Genomic DNA, 20,085 nt, shown 5'->3' with positions numbered 1-20,085 from the left:
TGTGCTTGTGTATTGTCGTGCTTTTTGCTCCTTTATATACCAGTGCTTGTTTTTAGTATCATTCACTAGTAATATAAAGAGAAGGTGTAACTCCACTGTCATTAAGGTTTATAGTGTTTCTATAGTGACCTCCTTCTGAATACGGTGCTGAAATTAGGTTTAGTTCATAAACAGATGAATCACTGCTGCTGTAACAAGTGTTCTGTTTTATTTTATGTTTTTCAATAAATCCACTAAATGGGGTGTGATATGCAACCCTGAATGACAGCCTGTGTTCCAGTAGGGAGAGTGCGCCTCCACCAGACTGCTGGCAGAACAGCAGACCTTCTGGCAAAGGTCAAGTCTGTCAAGTTAGCCAAAGACAGCTGGTGCACCACAGGATGTTAGGAGTTTTATTCTTGTATTCTTCCACTCAGCATTGCTACTTCTGAGGATTTGTCTGGAAACTGCAATAACTATATATTATAACTATTGAGAATAATACCAATAATATTACTATTAATGCTTTTTTTTGGTATAGCACCTATCATGCACAGCATGTTGCTCAAAGAGCTTTGACACTTAAAATGTTTAAAATACTAAATACAAACATAAAAATCCAAATGCGTCTGTATTCTGTATTTTAGTTTTAAAGTTAAGCACTTTGAGCTGCATGCTGTGCACGAAATATGCAACATAAATACAGTATTAAATATTGTTGATACTGTGTTTAATGATACCAACAATAATTTTATTTGCACCTTTGATGGAACAAAAGTGGCTCAAAGTGCTAAAATGCAAAATAAAAATAGTCTTAAAAATCCGAAATAAGAAAAAACTAACAAACATTGAGCTCAAGATAAGTTTTATAGTTAAAATTTGTTTTTTCGAAACAAAGAGTTTAAGTTGATCTTAGTGTATTAGTGTATTTTTAATTGTTGTATATTATGTTATTATATATTTATTTATCTGTATTATTTATATTTCTCATCTATCCACAGTGTTCTTCTTTAACCAGCACTGCCATACATTTATTAAACCATTTGGCTGTTACCGTGCTCATTCCTGATGGTATAACCTCCTACTGGCTCCTTCTGTAAATACATTTATATATTCTTCTTATTTGTCTTTTTATACTTGTATTTTGTACCACTGGAGTTGTCTTTTAATTTCGTTGTACTCTGTGTATGATGACAATAACAGCGTTCTATTCTATTCTATTCTATTCTATTCTATTCTATTCTATTCTATTCTATTCAGTAATAAAGTTAAATTGTGGGTACAGATCCGTTAGGTCTGAGCAGCTACTCCACCTCTGTGCTCCTCCAAAAACGCTGACATGTACTTTACTTGACTGGTATAAATCAGTTCATGGTAAACACTCTGGTGTGTTTTATTGTGAAAATCTCCCGACGCGCCATCGCAACAGTCGCTAGCTTGCCGCTCGGGAATCTCCGCCTGCGCTCGGTCGGTTCCGCCTCTCCTCCCGACAAAACTCGGCTGTTCTCGCCGCGAAGCGTCCAAGTGGAGGAGGAAAAGGAAAAGGAGAAAAGGGGGGAGACTGTTCGTGTTCTGGTCAAGAAGGAAAAAGTACACGACAATTAAATACTAACAGCCGCCGCCAGCGGAGAGTGAAAGCGGCACGAACCGAGCGCGTCCGGCCGCTTCTCCACCGCCTCTGGTGTCAACACTGGTTGGGTTGTGACAGGGCGCCGTGAGCCACAGAGCGGAGGGAAAGGTCTCCTCCCAGCCTGTTGACGGACACAGTTGGGCTTCAGTGGACGGAGACACGGCCAGACCTGACTGCACGGTACACCGGCCAGGTAAGACCGCCATGTGTCGATGAAATGCCACGTTCACCGGCGACGTGACGCGCGTGAGGCTGGAGCAACAGTTGGTCTCGGGCTGCTGGGCTGTGTCTGCTGCCAGCTCTCAGTCCGCTGGTTCGACACTTATGAGCCAGTGTTGGACCCAGCAGGGTGTCGTTTGGTCCGGAGCTGTGTCTCCAGTGGCCGCACACACTCTGGTAGAGATTGATGGATATGGTGTTCAACAGGTGGGAGCTGGAGGGTTCCTCAGCTCCCTGTGTCTGGGCCTTCTGCCCTGCTTATTCCCCAAAGGCCCCACCTACTGGGTTGGCTGCAATTACTCTGAAAAGCAAGAACAGACTTTATTTTTGTTTTAACAGATATTAAAAAGCAGCCCCTTCCTTCCCATGAAGCAGGAGGTGATGGTCTGCAGCACAGCTACCAGTTAGATGGTGTGATGGTGGAGTGGAGGCCCCACACGGGGGAAGTGTCTGGGGTGTTTACATGGAGCTCCAACGGTTCTGTCGGTGTCCACTGGCCATTAGGAGGACAGAACACAGACCGGCCATTGATAAGGCCAACTCATTAGTACCCCATTCAGCGCCATCAAAGCCTCCTCTCGACGCCCATCCACATGAGTGGGAGCTGAGCATCACACACTTCCTGCCTTCCCGGGGGTTTAATTTGGGGGCGACAAGTTTTCGTTTTGAAGGAGTGAAGAGCTTGTGACGGACAAGAAGACCAAGTGCAGCAAAAACAAGAGTGTTTCATCAGAAGTGAAGTCGGTGACGTCCAGGAGCAGCTGCCTGGTCTGTAGCTGCTGGTCATCAAAAAACCCTCAAACAAACACTGTCCGACTGTATTTGGAAATATGTGTGCATTCAGAGCAGTCAGTCAGTCAGAGGATGAGATGTTCTTCATTCTGAAGTGTGAACATGTGACTTGTGAAACTCTCCCTCCAGCAGCTTTGGTGGCACCGGCTGCATTTGGGGTTGTGTGAGTGGGTCAGCCCGGATGGCTGGCAGGACCCAACGTGACGTGTGATGCATGTAAATTGATTAGTAACAGAAGGAGGAGGAGGAGGACGAGGGTCGGTGGTAGAGAGGGGAGCCATGTCCTGCTTAATGCAAGGATTAGATGGGAAGAGGACGAGGAAGGGGAGCTCCCTGTGCAGTCTGTTTAATCTCCTTCCTCTGTCTCCAGATGAGTTTAAAGTTGCTGAACAAGGCCTGAACTGTTGGGATCATGTGGGATGTGGCACATGCAGCTGCAACCGGGGCTGCAGCGCCTCACCGGCCAGCAGGCTGCTCTGGAAGCGGCGTCCTCTGACACACAGAATGCTGCCCGACTCGACTGGCAGCTCTGCAGACGGGTTTCTGACAAGCAGCCGGTTTGGTGCAGGAGCTGGAGCCACCGTCTGAGCCTCCCATCGGCCTCCATCTGCTTCCTCATAGGGCTGCCGGTGGAGTTAGCTGCAGTAGGACTAGGTGTGTGTGTGTGTGTGTGTGTGTGTGTGTGTGTGTGTGCGCCTTTTCAGTGATCTTGGCTGTTTCCTGAGTGATTCACAGACTTTCTCAACATGTTACACACAGCCAACAGGCCTGTGGAGCAAAGCATATGTTGTAAAGTATACGTTACGCCTCAGTAAAGGCTGGGCGCTCACACTCGGCCTCCTCTCTGCTTCTTACTCCTGGAATAATAATAATCAGGCAGCGGAAACACCAGGATGCTGCTGTCCTGTACCGATCTGTGTGTTGCTGGAGCCTGTCTGAAATAATGTCGCCTTAGCTGATTAATAAGAAGTTAATCAGGAACTAATCACTGAAGCGATCACACGTTGCAAATATGTGCTGCTTCTGTTCATCACATGAGAGGATTTAGTGGTTTTTATTGAGAGGAAAAGTCCAAGATTTTCTTTATATATTAATAAATGTTTGTTTCTTTTTCAAAAGCCAAACTCGGAAAGAAGTGTGTTCACTGAAAGTCATATAATTAGGTTGTTGTTTTATTTGTGTTCGTTGAATCCTAATGTGTGATTGGCTGCTGCCTTTTGAATCTAAATGGGACTTCCTGGTTAAATAAAGGTTAGATGAATAAATCAAATTAGTTGGACAAAAGGAAATTACTCAACAGCTATCTGATGGTTAATCATTGCGATAACTCTCCAAACATTCTTTGCTTCTCTTGAATATTTTCTGCTTTTGTCGTCGGATCTCTCGGTTAAATCGGTTAAAATAAGTCTTGGACTCAGCAAAACAGCAGAAAGAGATTCTTCATCATGTCTTACATGTTATAGCCAAAGCTCTCGTACATTAGTGGAGAACTTTTTAAGATACCAAAAGAAAACCGTGGTGACCTCATTTATTAAACTCTGAACAAGTTTATGATGAAACAGAAATACGAGGAGTTCTGCGAGAACAGTCTGTGGTTCTGTTGCACTATTGCTCTGAATCAATGTCAGGAACTATTAGTGATTTGTCATTTCTGCATCAATACGAGGAAGTAACCTGATTTGTCAGATATTTATTTGGTAGAAACAAACATTCCTGTCTGATTAGGTTTCCCATAAATGTTTTATCTCCATTGATTTTCCAGAAACCTGACACGGCTGTTCACACTTATTTGACAGTTGAGCTGAATCCAGAACCAACAATGGGCCTGAACAAAGCCCAGCTGAGCGTCTCTGACACCACGACGATCTGAAGCGTTGTCCCAACTCTGTCAGACGTTGCTCAACGCGCCGACAACAACTGCGCAACTTTTCCTTTCTCAACCTACTCATGGTTTGGTTGCCGTCCGGAGGTATGCGGAGACGTCCCGTAGCCCGGAGAGGCTTTCCCAACTCGCTGTTTGTGGCGTGTGTTTGTGTGTATGCTCAGCTTTGTGTGTGTTGCTAGTCACAAGGCTGAGCCTACAGCGTCTGGTTTGCTCGAGTTCCACCCTGCCCAGCAGCAGATGTGCTGAGAGGAGTGGTGGTGGTGGTGACACTGCGGATATACAGTCACACCCATCTGTCGGTTTGGCAGCAGAATTACTTGCTTTTATGAAATACCAAGCGTTACTGGGTCTTTGCTGATTGTCTCTAAACAGGCTGACTGGGTATCGTGTGCACTCTGAAGCATTCTCCGACATATTTCTGTATTTTACGTCTGTGTTGATTAGAAACTGCAGGGAGTGAAATGTTATGAAGGTAGTTTTTTTCTGGATAAACGGCACTTATGGTCCTTATTGGTGATTTATGACGATGTTTTCTGCATGATGCGTCGCCACAGATCAAACTTTGGTTCTAATTGACTCACAGCTGATTATTTTTTCATCTTTCATGTGCTGAGTTTGGTCTTTTTTGCTCTTCAAATTCAGCAAATTCTCATCACTGAATATTTTAGACGTTTAGCTTATTTTTTGGGGTAAAAATCATTAAAAAAAAAACAAATCCAGCAACAGAATTCCTTGGTTTTATGAAATACCAAGTGTTACTGGGTCTTTTCTGATAACAGGCCGACTCGGTAACATGTGCACTCTGAAATACTTTCTAACATATTTCTTTATTTTCCGTCATTTGCACGTCAATGAGAAACTACAGAGATGTTCGAGCACTAAGGATAGATGAAGGTAGTTTTTTTTTTGGATAAACGGCGCTTACGGTCGTTATTGATGATTTATGTCGATGTTTTTGGCCTGATACGTTGCTACAGATCAAACTTTGTTTCTAATTGACTCAGCTGATTATTTTTTCGTCCTTCACATGCTGAGTTTTGTCTTTTTTGCTCTTCATCACTGAATATTTTATACTATGTGTGTTTGGGGGTGAAAACCATAAAAAAACAATTCTGGCAGCAGAATTACTTGCTTTTATGAAATACCAAGCGTTACTGGGTCTTTTCTGACCGACTCGGTAACATGTGCACTCTGAAACACTTTCCAACATATTTCTTTATTTTCCGTCATGTGCACGTCAATGAGAAGCTGCAGAGATGTTCGAGCACTAAGGTGAGGATACATGAAGGTAGTTTTTGTTCACTGCTGGCGTCAGGAAGTAAAGAAATAATCAGGTTGACATCAACCTCAGATCCACACGTTGGCCAAGCAGGAAGTGTTGTCACGGCAACCATCTCAGATAGGTAAGAAGGGTTGCGTGACAGACCTGATTTCCCCTCATTTCTGTCCAAGTGTCATGTTTTTTTGATTCATCTCGTTTCCCTCCACCTGCCTGGTCCCTACAGCTTCACTCAGAGATGTTTAGTCGTGTTTATCAGCCTGGGTGGAGGAAACGCTTTACCGAAAGTCAGATAAAACCGGTGGATCCCCTCCGAACATAGAGCACCTAGAAGTCCGCATGGGAGGAGAAGCCACGCAGCTCTTCATTGCCGCGACTTCCTCCTCAGAGCTCGTCTCAATCGTCCAGTTCTCTGGCTGGTTTTATATTCTAATAAATGTAATATAGCTCGGCAGCGTAGGAACAATGCTTGGCTTGATGCTTCGCAAATAAAATTAGTTGCTTGAAAGGCTTATGTCAGATGATTTAAAGCTTGATCATTGAAGGGAAACAACGAGGGCTGCAGGCAGCAATTTGTTCTTCTGCGTCACTTCATTTGCTCTGACAGACGCCGCTTTTGTTTCGTCTTTCCAACTTGTTTTGTCTTTTTGTTGTGACCGACGAGCAGAAAAACTTTTTTCTGGATAAATGGCACTTACGGTGGTTATCGTTGATTTATGTTGATGGACAGACACGTTGCCACAGATCAAGCTTTGGTTCTAATTGACTCACAGCTGATTGATTTTTTTCATCCTTCATGTGCAGCATTCACATGTTTGGTCTTTTTGTTCTTCAAATTCTGATCCCTGAATATTTTAAACTGTGTGAGTTTTTTTGGGGGGTGAGAAATGGTTCTGTCTTTTCCTCAGACAGGATATTGAAGCAGTAACTCCTTCGGTATGTTGTGACCTGCTTGTGCCTCCAGAGCTCCAGAGGCCTGTGATAACACGCCGCCGTCGAGGAGGGAAATCCAAAATGCCTCTCTGAAGGAAAACAAGCTTTTGTGGGAATATTTTTTTGGATGTGTGAGAGTCTACAGGGTGAAACCAGCGTGTGGATTCTGGGAACGGGCTTTAGATTACAGTGGGAATGAGTCTGTGCCACTGTTTTCTACTTTTAGCAGGTGAATATCAGTTTGGTTTTAGGCTGTGGGAGTTTTTTTTCCTCCTGAAATGCTGAGTAATACAGAACTCTGCACAAATTATAACACATCTTAGGTGTAAATAGTTATTATACCACGTCGGGCCACCCTGTTTCTGACTCTGTACAGCAATAAACTAAATTCTGCCTCTGACGTTGCTTTTATTCATGCGTATGACAAGAGAGGAACCTTTCGCCTCGCAGGATAATACCTTAAAACCGGCTCCATATATGCAAACATGCCAGCATGTCGCGAGTCTTTGGTGGAGGTTGTTCAGGACCTCTGTTCGCTGCCAGAACATTCTTGTTCATCCTCAGCCCTGATTGGACGGGGCGGGGGAAGCAGATAAGATAGGTGTGTTTAGAGTGTAAACTGTGTCCAAGGTTGAAGTTCCTCGGAGACACTGATGTGAGGTTAGATTGGAAACTGTCCCTCGAACCGTCAAGGTTGGTTACCAAGCCGATGAGGCGATTTCTGAGCAGCGTTCAGGAGAAACTCGACGGTGTTTTTGGTGGAAAATAAAAGAGAAACTAATGTGAGAAAAGTTGTTTAGAACAATGAGTGAGAGAGGTTGTTCCTGCACATCTCAGTTATGTAAAGTAGAAGTTTAACCGTCTGTATGTTCAGGTTTCAGCAACTCAGGAGCCAAATAAGTCCAAATGAATAAACTTTTATTTACAAACAGTTTACAGCAGAAAGGCTCCACTGGTTGCTGTATGTGGGCTTTTAGCTTTTCATATAATAGAAAAACCAAAGGTGTTCCTGACAACATTAGCGGTGTCTCTGTGCTGTCACAGTGTCCCAGTCCTGTATACTATACATACACCTGTATGCTGTGGACCACCTGCTGCTTCCTATCGTAGGACACCAGGTACTATGGTGGACTACAGTCACATGACCACCAGACTGACAGGAGGAACGTAGTGACCAGGCAGCTCACAAAAAGATGAATGTACATGAGGTTTTTGCAGAGATATCTGTGAGGAATTGTTTCCTGATGGTTCATACTGGTTGCCAGGTTGGTTTGCTACCCAGCCAGCAGACGACAGGAGCCGAGGCGACGGCTGCTGTTTACTGCAGCACATCCTAGTTTGTATGAAAACGCATCAGGGTAGGTCAGGTATTGGCATTTTGTTTTTGGGCTTGTAGTCACAGATTTTTTTTTTTTTAAGTTATTTTTTTGGCCTTTATTAGATAGGACAGTTGAAAGAGAGACAGGAAAGTGGGGAGGAGAATGGGGGTAGGACCTGCAGCAGAGGGTTGTGAGCGCCCCTGAAGCCCCTGAACATGAGTCGCCAGCTCAACCAGTGGAGCTAAAGCAGCGGCCCACAGGTTGTTTTTTAAAGCATACACCAATAGAGCCCTGTTGTGGCAACCCTCTCAGATGCTTCTGATGATCTCTGCTCGCATGTACAACATCTCTCAACCCTGCACAACAGAGAGTTTCATTGAAATCTTCTCATGTTACTGTGATACTGTGTAATAATGCTGCAAATTAAAATTCACTAAAACAGCTAACATAACTTATAGTGCAGTAAGTGCACAGTTCTCAATAGTCTTTTATTTATTTTGTGCAGTTTTCTATCTTTGAAGAAGCGCTTATGTTGACCAGGGAGGACGGAGCGAGCATGGAGGAGCCAGAGCGGTCGTCATAGCAGCACTTTGTCGCAGCCGAGTCCAAGTTCTTCTGCATCTTTTTCAGGAGTAATTGAGAAATTTGTCCAAGTGTCAGACTTTTACTTCAGTATTGTAAAAATCCACTTTAGTCTTCTTTAGTCTTCATTCATTGAGCCCATCCTTCCAGATAACTCCACATCCATGGACCTGCGGTTTATTTTTGGCCACCTACTCGTACCTGCAGCAAAGTTAAAGCCGCCCACTCCTCTGAGGTCAGTTTTGGATCCTGCAGAATCTGCAATATCCTGATCCCAGTGCAGTCTTCTGCTGGGTGATTAGCATAGTGCACGTTGGGATACAGTACGTCCTGCAGGTAGCTCGAGCAGCAAACACGGACATTTGGCCAGTGTGGTGTGTTACTGGAAATGTGTGTCAAACATGTAGACATGATCCGGTCCAGCTGGTCGGCCTGTGCATGCTGCATGTCTGTGTGTGTGTGCTCATACAGGCCGTGGATGGACAGGAGGACAACGTGTGAATGAGTTAAGAAGAACAGATAGCTTTTATTTATAGATCAGCGGTGACAACACAACATCTATTTTTAGGCCCATTGTGATCTTCAGCCTGCCACATGCAGGGACTCCCCGTCCCCACCTGTCGCTGGACTCAGCAGCCAGTGGAACCAACTTAACCTAATTTAAAGGGAAGAGGTGCAGGGGCTTACACTGCTCAGGGGTAATTTCAGGGAACTGCTGGCAGCTTGTCAAGAACAAAACCATGGGTATATGAAGACGGAGCAGCAGGAGGATGCAGCTCTAGCTGTGTTGTCTGATGCTCTGTTTCCTCCCCAGCGGTAATGTGACAGGCTGGATGATGTTTGGCAGCGATCTGACGCCCAGCAGCTCTCGGTCAGAACAAACCAACAGTGTTTCTCTCACAGAACATCGGCCTTAAAGCACATCTTGTGGCTTTTAAATACTTACAGTTTGAAGACAGCCTCTTGTGTAGCAGCCAGAGGAAACACTGCTGCTCTGAGTGAGAGTAGATAACAGAGGTGTTTACATGTTTCATGAATAATGGAGCTTCTATCAGTTAGAATGAACCAGAGCAAAATAGTTCATAAACAGATTTAGGACTGTCACAGAAAACAACTGTGAAACAAAGAAGACTTCTTTGGATCTTGAAGTCATCAAACAGTAACTGCCGTCCACATTTAAGGCCCTGGGCTGCAGGTGTCTCGGTGGTTAGCACCGTGGCCTCACAGCTAGAAGGTCCCCGGTTGGCGTCCCAGTGAGGACACCCGGGATCTTTCTGCGTGGAGTCTCCATGTTCTCCCCGTGCAGCGTGGGTTCTCTCCGGGTTCTCCGGCTTCCTCCCACAGTCCAGAAACATGCTGAGGTTAATTGGTGATTGTAAATTGTCCGTAGGTGTGAATGTGAGTGTGCTTGGTTGTCTGTCTCTAAGTGTAGCCCTGTGATAGACTGGTTACCTGTCCAGGTGAACCTGCCTTCACCCTGAGTCAGCTGGGATAGACTCCAGCCCCCCATAACCCTAGTGAGGATTAAGGTGCATAGATAATGGATGGATGGATTTAAGGCCATTGGTGCAGTACCTGCTTTCTCCCACACGGCGGCGCACTCTGACTGCTTTCTGCCTGTTTTTACTGACTGGGTGCTTCAGCCAAAGAACATTTTGACAAACTGTTGTAATGCAGCACTTTGCCACAAGCTGCTTGAATTTAAGTGAGATTTTTAATTAACTTCTCCCATGAGGCCCATGTTCTCCCTGATGACCAGCCACCCCCTGATCTGCTTCCTGTCTCCAGTTAACATTCACCATCTGTCACCGTGGTGCTGCCAGGTGGCCCAAACACACTGCAAACTCGTCCATTGTGCTCCTGAGATGGATGGAGGTAGAACATGTGTGAAGGCCTCTTCCTGTAGTGCCGGCTGTTTGCTGCAGGTTGCACCTGTGACGTGAATCAGTTTCCAGGTATTCGTGCCGTCAGACGGCTCAGCCCGTGTGGGTGCACTGGCGTGGATCGTGTTACAGTCTGGATTATTTACTGGAACAACACAGGCCAAGTGTCATGAACACAAAAGGCCGACAGATGAGCTTCACTCCTCCTGATGATCTGCTGTTTGTCAGGAGCTGCAGTTACAACACTCTGATGTGAATATTAATGAGTGTGCATTTGAACTTTATTTTTACGTTTAAGTGCTTCGTAACGGGAGGGAGGTATCACAGAATCATACGTGACTCGAACATTAAGTCAGTAAAATGTCAACCTTTCTCAAGGGAAGCAAAGCCGAGTTCAACGAAAAGACATAGCTGTCATTATCTGTATGTGTTTTTATTCTAGTATAAAATAATCAATAAATGCATTCCTCAGGATAAGATTTTATTCTTCTAGATGAATTCTTAGTTTTCTGATTTATTGCATGTCCGACATATGAAGTGTTGTCCTCGTTAGAGCTGCGACGGTTCACCAATTAATCGCAAACTAATCAGGAAAAGTTAAAAATTTGAACATTTCTTTCTGGTTTCTTTCTTTCTGTGGCATCAAGTCTGTCCTTTGGCTCGTAAACTAAATGTCGCTTCAGTTTTAGAGACTAAACAACTCATTAAGTAATCGAGGAAATAATTGACGGATTAATCAGGCAATGAAAATAGTAATTAGCTGCAGCCCCTAATTGCCGTGGATGCAATGTTCCTGAGTTTGTAGAAAAATGAAAGGCGTTCCTTGTGTCTGGCCGAACTGGGTGAAGTGCTTTGAAGTCCTCCCACTCACAGGAAGACATACCTTGTGTAACGTCACTCACTCTCCTCCAGTGTTGTTTCCTCTGACATGTACAGCATTTCACAAGACTGCAGGCCAAATATGGGCACGGCTTCCTGTCAGAGCAGGTGAGACGTCCAGGCAGCGTCCTGTCACACAGGTAAAGACGAGCAGGGCTGGACCGGACCGCCTCTGAGGTGTTCGCAGCTCCTGAACATGAGCCGGCGTGCAGCGCTCTTTCATGTGCTCTTAACTAACTAGAGAAAAGTTTGAGATGCAGCAGAAGCCTGCGGTCCAGCCTCCAGGCTCCAGTGACAAATGAATCATTCATCATGGTGGAATCAGCAGCACGTCAGTTCAGCTGTCAGCCTGTGAGCGAGTGGGCTGGAGACACAGTGTCACTCTGATGGATTCTTTCACTTCTTTAGGGCCCTTTATGAGTCTGTGGGGAAGTTTGCTGGCATCCCGAACAAAGGCCAGTGTGTGTGCTTCCTCACTTAGCTGCAAAAAGGCCTCGACACCTGTAAGCAAAGAGTCAGTGCTGCGTTTGAGGGAAGAAGCTGCACCCCTTAAAACTCCATCGGGGCCCCACAGTTTTTGGTGGACGCAGTGTTTCTGCAGGTGTCCGAGGGATGCACAATCACCGTCTGTCTGCCTGTCCACAGCGTCTCCTCAGGATCAGGTGCCTCATTCACACTCTGTCCAATTCATCCACTTTCAGAGCACGCCGAGGCTTTGTTGCTCTATGATTTATGGAGTCATTTGCTCGCTTCTGCACGGCGCATGCTTGGAACAAGGCCTCGCATTTTGTCCAGGAATAGTTCTCGTACAGTGGCTCCTTGTGCAGTTACCTTTGTGAACTGGGCCAAATGTCCCCCCCCGTGCACGCTTCTGATGGGAAAACTAGGCCACTATCTGATGGAACGCTTTTTTCTTTCTCACCAGCAGCAATCAGTCGCAGAATCTGCAATTCAGACATTTTCATTCTGGCTCCGTTTCAGGAAAAAAAAAAGATCTCCCACCACAGTTCCACCTCTGTCTGCACCTCCCTGAAGCGCTTCTTTCTTCACCGCGTTTTGTTTCAGAGCTTTTATTTTAAGACGACCTTCTGGCACAGTTTAGAAAAACACGCCTCCCTCTGCACTGTCCCGACTGTAAAAACGGATTTTTAGCACCGGTGGAGTTTCTTTGAACACATGAACGAGCCAGGTTTAGACCTCATGACCTGCTCGTGTTGAGGAATGGACGAGAGAGGAAGCAGAGGGAGGACGAGGAGGAGGCAGACATCGTTTCTGAAGGGCTCGGGGTGGGCTGCAGAGGAAGTGGCCTCGGCGTGACCCGCGGTGCGAGCCTCTTCCTCCAGCCGACACGTCTTTGAAACTGTTAGATGAACAGAGCGGCGGTGGTCGGAGGGAGGAGCAGCCATTCATGTGGCTCCTGATTAATCGTAGCTCAGACCCCTTTGTGTGCGTGTCGGGGGGGTGATTGTAAGTCAATCCGTCTGCGTGCAAGTCACCGGGTCAGTCTGGGATCCCGTCTGCCTCCAGCGCTGATGTATTTCAACTGTCATAACTTTAACTTTCACGCCTTTCTGTCTTAAATGTCCTGTAACCGGAGCTGCTTATGAATGTGTCTGACTCTCTGGAGTGCTCTCTGGGGATTTGGGGGAATTCGTCCGTCGCTTTTTGTCTTTGCTCGCCACAGCCCCGTCAGCAAACGTTTGAAAAACAAAACCAAAAGTACTTTTCCTTTCAGCAGCATAACTGGCATTTCTGAGGCCTGCTGTCACTTTAAATTCCCTGAGTGCAGCATCCCCAGTGGCATTACAGGGCTTTCCCGAGGCTTTCACAGGGCTTAGGGCGCTCTGCTGCTTCACCAGGGCTGTCGGTGGGGGTTCAGGGGGGTCCACATTATTTTGATTCTTTTATTTTTTCCCCCACAACTTTAATTTTTGAGAGAAAGGAGCAGGAGCATTTATTCTACTTACTGTCAACAGTCTGTTCATTTCACCAAATAACATGTTTGAGATTTAATGAAGCTATACGAGGTGTACACACGGCAGGAGACAGGCGGGGACTTTCTTGATTTATATCAGCTTTAATTTCCACGTTCCAGCTTCGCTGGCTCCATAAAACCTTGTAATGATTTGTCATCAGAGTCAAACTGGGTGGAACCTGCTGGTTGTTTGTGTTTGTTCGAGTTGCTAGCCACACTAGCCTGTTGTGAAATGTTAGCTTTGGGACCATATAAGTTACTGATATATAGTTTTATTGTATTATTGTTTATTTATTTTGAAAAAAAATGGTTTGACCAGGTTTTTTTTAGGTACCAAACCACTTTGGATGCTAGCATGAGTTCAATCTGTCTGTAACTCCAGCTAGCTCTACTGATAGCATCATCCAGTCCATCCGTATCCATGTGGCTCAGTTAGCGAGTTCACAGGTTGTAAAACTGGCTGCAGTAGTTTTCTTTTCTATTTGCAGTTGTTGGCATCCACAAGAATAACCCCACACCAGAAAAACTCCATATTTTATTTATTACCATATTGATGGCTTGCAACTTGCCTTTCTGAGTCGGTGGTTTTAGCTGCCGTCCAGAGCTGCTGGATTACAATCCACAGTTTCATTTAGCTTTTACCCAAAGCAGCGTACATCTGAGAGCAGATACCAGCAAGGATCTAGTCAGGAGAAAACAACCTGGATAAGGAACATAGAACAAGTTCAGGTGTGATAGGACGTTGATGCCGACACCAGGCTGTAGGGAGGGAGTAGGATTTTCTTTTTGTTTGTTTGTTTGTTTGTTGGATCAGCTCGGTGATAATCATCCGTCACACACCAACCTTTGTCCAAACACTGTTTTTTTTTGATCCGCAGGTGATTCCTGTTACCTGCTCAGCTTTTCTTTGTATTTTTCTTGGTCAGAACTCTTGCTTTATCCTTACAGGTCGCCTAAATGTCTTTTTACATTCATCCAAGTCTTTCTATCTTCAGAAAAACCCGCCTCAGGATGCATTCAGCCTCTTTTTGGGTTGTTTTTATTCGTGGGATTTTACAGTGTGATGAAATTCTTTCACACTCTTCTGTTTTGCAAGTTTCTGATTCAGATTTTTTAGTTTACTCATCGTGGTGTGTGTAAAATGTTTGCCCACTTCTACTTAGATTTTTCAAATGTCTTGTTATTTAACTGGCTTTCATGTCGTCCAGCATTAAACTGTAGGTGGGATTTGAGTTCTTGTAATAGCAACCTGTTACTTACACCTGTGACTTAAAATAGACAAAAAGAAACCTGTATGACTTTTATCCACCTGATTGTCTCTGAGCGTGCACATCTCTATGTTGATGAAGTGATTCTCTCTGGTCTCGGCCTTTTGTCCTGACCTCGTGCCTCTTCCCGCTCTGCGTTAACCAAGGCCTTCGACTCATAAAACGACGATAAAATCAGCTGCCTGGACTTTGAGACGGTGGCACAATAAATTCCTGAATAGTTTGTTATGAGAATAAAGTCGTGACCTGATACTGCTGATGGCTTCAGAGGAGGCATCAGGAGGCATCAACTGTGCCGAGGCCTTGTCCCCGTGTCAGTGGAATAATATCAGAAATGTGCTTTTTCACGGTGACTGCTGCATTTTTCCGACTCACTCAAAGGAAATATCCCATCAGCACTTCTGACTATCTTGTTCCCGTTTTTTGCGTGAGTGTTCGCTTGCGTGGGTTCTTCTCGTGTCTCGAGTCGTCACGTGCGGTCATCATCCCGCTGTCCACATGCCAGTCATTCCTGCATGTTCAGAAGTGTCCCTTCTCAGCTGCAGATAATGTGGATCAGTGGGTTCTGAATTATGAGCAGTCAGTGCTTTAGATAAGAACTTCATGAGGCCGCATGCCGCCTGCGTTTCTCCCACACATCCTGCTGCAGGCTGACGGACAGTTCAGGTGTTTTAAAGCTGTTTCTATAAGCTGTTTCCAGGTGATTTGGGTTTCCCCTCTTCAGTACCGTGACATCTGCAGCCTGTCCCCCCCCCCGTTTACAAAAATCCCTTATTACTCAAGTAAAGGAAGCAGCTCTGACTCAACACAGACAAAGATATCCACACTGCTGCTCTGTTGAACCTTCACCTCTCAGGACAAAGGTCACCAGTTGGAGACAAATAAATTTCACCGTGAGCGCCGCTAAAATAAGCTTCTCGGATATCCACGGATTCAGCGAAGCAGCAGCGAAACACTGACTAATGCGACGGGAGCGCGCTGAAATGTGGATGCAGGTGCTCGGTGTGTTTCCTTATTTTCAGCTTCAGTTGTGTTCGTTCCATTTGCATTTACGGCCACAGCTCCACTTGGAAACATCTGGTAGTAAACACACACTAATGTACACAGTGATTCAGCAAAAATGAGTTAAAAATAGCACTGCAGGAGGCCAGATATGTGCGTGTGTGTGCAGCGACCTGCTCACATGATAAACGCTTAATTCTACGTGTGTCATGACAGAGCTGCTGGTTTCTGTTTTCAACCAGCATCATGCAAACTCCTTTAAACTTAGTGCATATTTTCTACTCAACAGTTTCTTAATGATTATATATATTTTCTTGCTTAATAAGCTAGTTGTGTGGTCCTTTGCTCAAACAGCAGTTGTTAATATCAGAATCAATCTTTAATGGCCAAGTACAGACACAACATAGAAGGAATCTGGCTTCGGCTGTTGGTGTTGCCCTGGGAATGAGCAACAGGAGAATAAAAAATAAAGTAACTATAGAAAGAAAAGAATAAAATGAATGATAATAATAAAAAATAAAATAAGATAACAAATATATACAAGAATTTGCACATCTGAGCAGTAAATATGTCAATATATGTAAATAGAAGCGCAAATAATAAATAATGTTCTGTTTTCATGATCGTCTGCCTCACAATGAATCAAGAGGCTTCACAGCTTCTCCTCTCTTTTCTTTTGCCAGCAGCAGCACAGAGAACCTTCCTCTGCACGCTGCACGGTGGCTCAGTGGTTAGCACCGTCGCTTCACAGCTAGAAGGTCGCCGGTTCACACATCCTGGTGAGGACACCCAGGATCTTTCTGCATGGGTTTCTCCCCGTGCAGCGTGGGTTCTCTCCGGGTTCTCCGGCTTCCTCCCACAGTTAATTGGTGATTGTAAATTGTCAGTAGGTGTGAATGTGAGTGTGCTTGGTTGTCTGTCTCTAAGTGTAGCCCTGTGATAGACTGGTTACCTGTCCAGGTGAACCTGCCTTCACCCTGAGTCAGCTGGGATAGACTCCGTGTAGAGATGATGGATGGATTGTTGTTCAGTGTGTTTATTTAACTGGTGTATGAAAAGAAACAGGATTTTTTTTTCTAGAACTTTTCTGATAGTACAGAAAGCTTTCTGTTTGCTTTCGTTCTCACTTTCCAACCTCTGAGCCTCCTGAAAGAGGAAATCATGCAGCTGCCGTTTATCCACTGCTGGTCCCTTTGTCCTGTTTTACATGGTCTGCGGCTGCTGTTGGTAGTTTCACTGTTCCTGCTATTGTCTTTTGAGCAATAGGAGAATTATTAGCATCTGCAGAGCCTCAGCACCATAAAAGGCACATCAGATATCCACTCGCACAAGCTGGACTTTGCACCTTCTGGCCCACGTAATCGCTGCCTGACATACATGCCCCATACCCATTGATGTCACCCTCTGACTAATCCCATTTCCTTTTTACATGAAAAACAAACTCCTTTATGACCGTCGTGCTGTTTTCTAATGAGCTTTGTGACGTCTGAGCCATTATCAACGATTCCATCCATGCTCGCTGTTCTGTAACTGTCCTTACATCAGCTCCAGGCCATACGAGCACCAAACTCGGCAGACCTTTGCTCTACCTTTGCTGCTGCTGCAGCAAACGTACATGCAGTCAGTCCAGCTCAGGGGTGGAGACTGGAAAGACTGAGTACGTTTGTTTATTGTTCCATATAGGCAGGGCAGTGTTGGGTCACAAACGGAGATCCATTGTGTGGCATCTCTGTGCCTTCGTCATGAATAGTAGCTTTGAGAGGCGAGGGGGGCCGAGGCGAGAGGCAGAGCGCTCACAATAGCTTTAAGTTTTATGGCGTTCCTGTCGCCAGCAGCAGATTTTTGGCATGAGACCAAATGCAACATACACACAGCTGCACGGCTGCTTTCTCCAGCTGAACTCTCTCCATCACACACACAAGCTCTTATCTCGGCCCGGAGTCTCAGCAGCACTGCGCTGCTCTCTGGCCCGCCATTCATTCCTGCCCTGCATCCATTTCCAGCGAGCTCCACTCGGCCTGCACTAAGCTTTCTTTTGTGCAGTTTTTTGGGACAACAATGCAGTTTGTTTTCTGAGGGCAGAGACGCTGCCTGCCGGCCTCTCTGCCTGCCTGGGTCGCCCGTGTCTCCTACATGTCACTCCCTGTGCGTCTGCAGTGACGTCTGAAGGGCATTATCTGCCACAGGCCTCTGTTTGTTTTGGGCTGCACTGGGCTTGATAATGGCCCATTACCGGGGAACCAGAGGCTCAGAGGAACCTCCGTGGAAACTGTAGAGGCCCTGCTAATGTTGGTGACACCTAGCTGGCATTCAAACCGGCCATACTTAGCTGCAGCTTGGTTTTTAGCTAACTCCACAGCACAGACCTGTTGGCTATTTTTAGTCTGTACCCTAGCTGCTAATGATATCACTGAGACGCCGGCTGCCGGTTTGTGTCGCTCCTGGATGTTTGGCATTCTGCGCGTAAAGCCAGTTTATTGTGTCTGAATTCTTGTTGAGCATTAACAAAGTCTTTTACATAATTACCTCGTTTTCTCCGGCCCCTCCTGTGGAAGGAATGCACCGAGTTTAGTTGACAGTTGCATCAATGGAAACGAGAGGCAGCTCCCGGGTTGTTTGTCGCCCTTCACTCATTCTTTATTTGTGTATGTTGTGGTCTGTCTTTGTCCTTGGTTTCCCTCTCTTGAGGTCTCTTACATAAGCCACTAAATCAGCCACTTATTTATATCGCTGGATTCCTTTTAATCATCTCTGTCGGCCCTTCTGTCACAGCACTATTAACTCCACTGTTGATGCGAGTGGCTGCTTATTCTGAATGCTTAGTGCAACCTCCAGCATGTTGTTTAGCAGAAATGTGCATTAGTGTGTCTCTGATATAGCTGCAGTGCATTCCCACGCTGGCCTCCACACCTCCTGCAGGTTAAACCTTCTCTTGCCTCTGCTACACTTACTCCACATCCCCCTGATATTTAAACCACACTGCACCCACATTTAGGATTACACAACTAATAATTTGCAATCCGTGCAGCAGGCTAACGGCATGGCCTGCCCTGCTAGCTAAAAACGGCCTGCTCAGCAGTTTAGCAGCCAGAGTTTCCAATCCGAGTCCCTGATGTGTACAAGAGGTGCAATAAGTCAAGGACAGAGTTTGGGCTGTTGTTTCAATGATGTGGAAATGCATTTCCCTGCAAATGTGTTTGGAGCATGATAAAGGAGCAACAGTCCGGTTTATTTTGTGAGTGTGTGAGCTGTGGAACCAAACTAAGATGGACTTTTTGTGCTTAATCTTGCATACCAGCGTGCTGCTCGTCCTCTGTGCTATCGCTGTTATCTGTCATTATGTCAGGCAGCCACAGACCTTGACACGCTGCTCTTCTTTGGTGGTGTATCAGCTGCTGGATGTGCCCGTCAGCCATGTTCACACAATCCTGTCCTAAAAACATCATGTCTGAGGACGCTGATTCACTGGAGTCGCTATCTGGTGGATGTAACCGCCTTATCTGACTCCACACGCAGCTCTTCCTCCTATCTTCCACTGCTTTTGAGCTGAGTTCATAATAAACCGGGCTGACTTGTAATTCCCGCAGCAGAACTTGTCGGGCATCTAGTCTGTGCCTGAAACAAGGAATCATTCATAGTTTATTTGGACAGGAATGAGCCTCGAGTAATTGCACATGAATTTAGGATTTAGAAATGCTGCAGAAATGAGTCCAGTCTAGTCTTCTGTCTAGACGCTGTGTGACTGCGCTACAGTACGCCGGATTGTTTGGTTTTCATCCCGTCAAGCCACAGAACTTACAGGATTCTGCACTTTGCCAGGTTCTGAGAAGCTACACCGTGCGGGTTTGGCTTTTTCTCGGCGGTACAAAAATAACGCAGAGTTGTGTTATTTGCAGCACCTCATGTTTAATCTGGGCAAGTTTCCATTAACCCTTGAACAGTCCTTCAGCTTTTCCTGGAAATGTTTGCTTACACAGGAATAATGGACGGCGTCAGCCAATCACACGCGGGCCGTCTTAACACAAGGAAAAAAAGTGCAGAATTTCCTAGTATGCCCTTTGTACTGAGTGACCTGGGTGGAGTCCTGTCAGCTCCACTTATCTCAGCAGCCATACCTGGAACTGTGGGGGTGGAGCTGCAGCGCTGGGCCTTGTCACTGTTCCCCTTAAAGCACACATGGTCTGCATACATGTCTGCTGCTGTACTGTGTTTACTCTGGGATGTTGGCGTGTGCAGCTCCCCGTGTCTACAACTACAGCCACTGCAACATGTTTCCTTATTATTAATTAATACAACATTTTTTTAAAATAGCTTAATTATTTCATCTACTTAAAGTCACCAAAATAGTGGAAATTTACAACCAAATCTTCAAATGTCTTATATTGTCCTACAACAGGAAGTACAACCAATAAATAGCTGCTCGAATAAAGTATATAATATTATTATTCCATCCATCCATT

At 45.4% G+C, this 20,085-nt stretch overlaps 1 protein-coding gene across 1 annotated transcript in view; it reads left to right on the top strand.

Annotated features, from left to right (window-relative positions):
* The first annotated feature begins 1,441 nt into the window (after nt 1-1,441).
* gng12a (guanine nucleotide binding protein (G protein), gamma 12a) overlaps nt 1,442-20,085 on the top strand; it is a 31,509-nt gene continuing 12,865 nt past the window's right edge. Inside the window, exon 1 of the mRNA XM_008278121.1 lies at nt 1,442-1,802. The gene's annotated coding sequence lies outside the window, so the exon portion shown is untranslated. The remainder of the gene's footprint in view (nt 1,803-20,085) is intronic.

The sequence above is a fragment of the Stegastes partitus genome, unplaced genomic scaffold (assembly GCF_000690725.1).
Source record: "Stegastes partitus isolate 25-593 unplaced genomic scaffold, Stegastes_partitus-1.0.2 Scaffold0, whole genome shotgun sequence".
NCBI lineage: Eukaryota > Metazoa > Chordata > Actinopteri > Pomacentridae > Stegastes > Stegastes partitus.
This window is presented reverse-complemented; position numbering and strand designations above follow the sequence as displayed.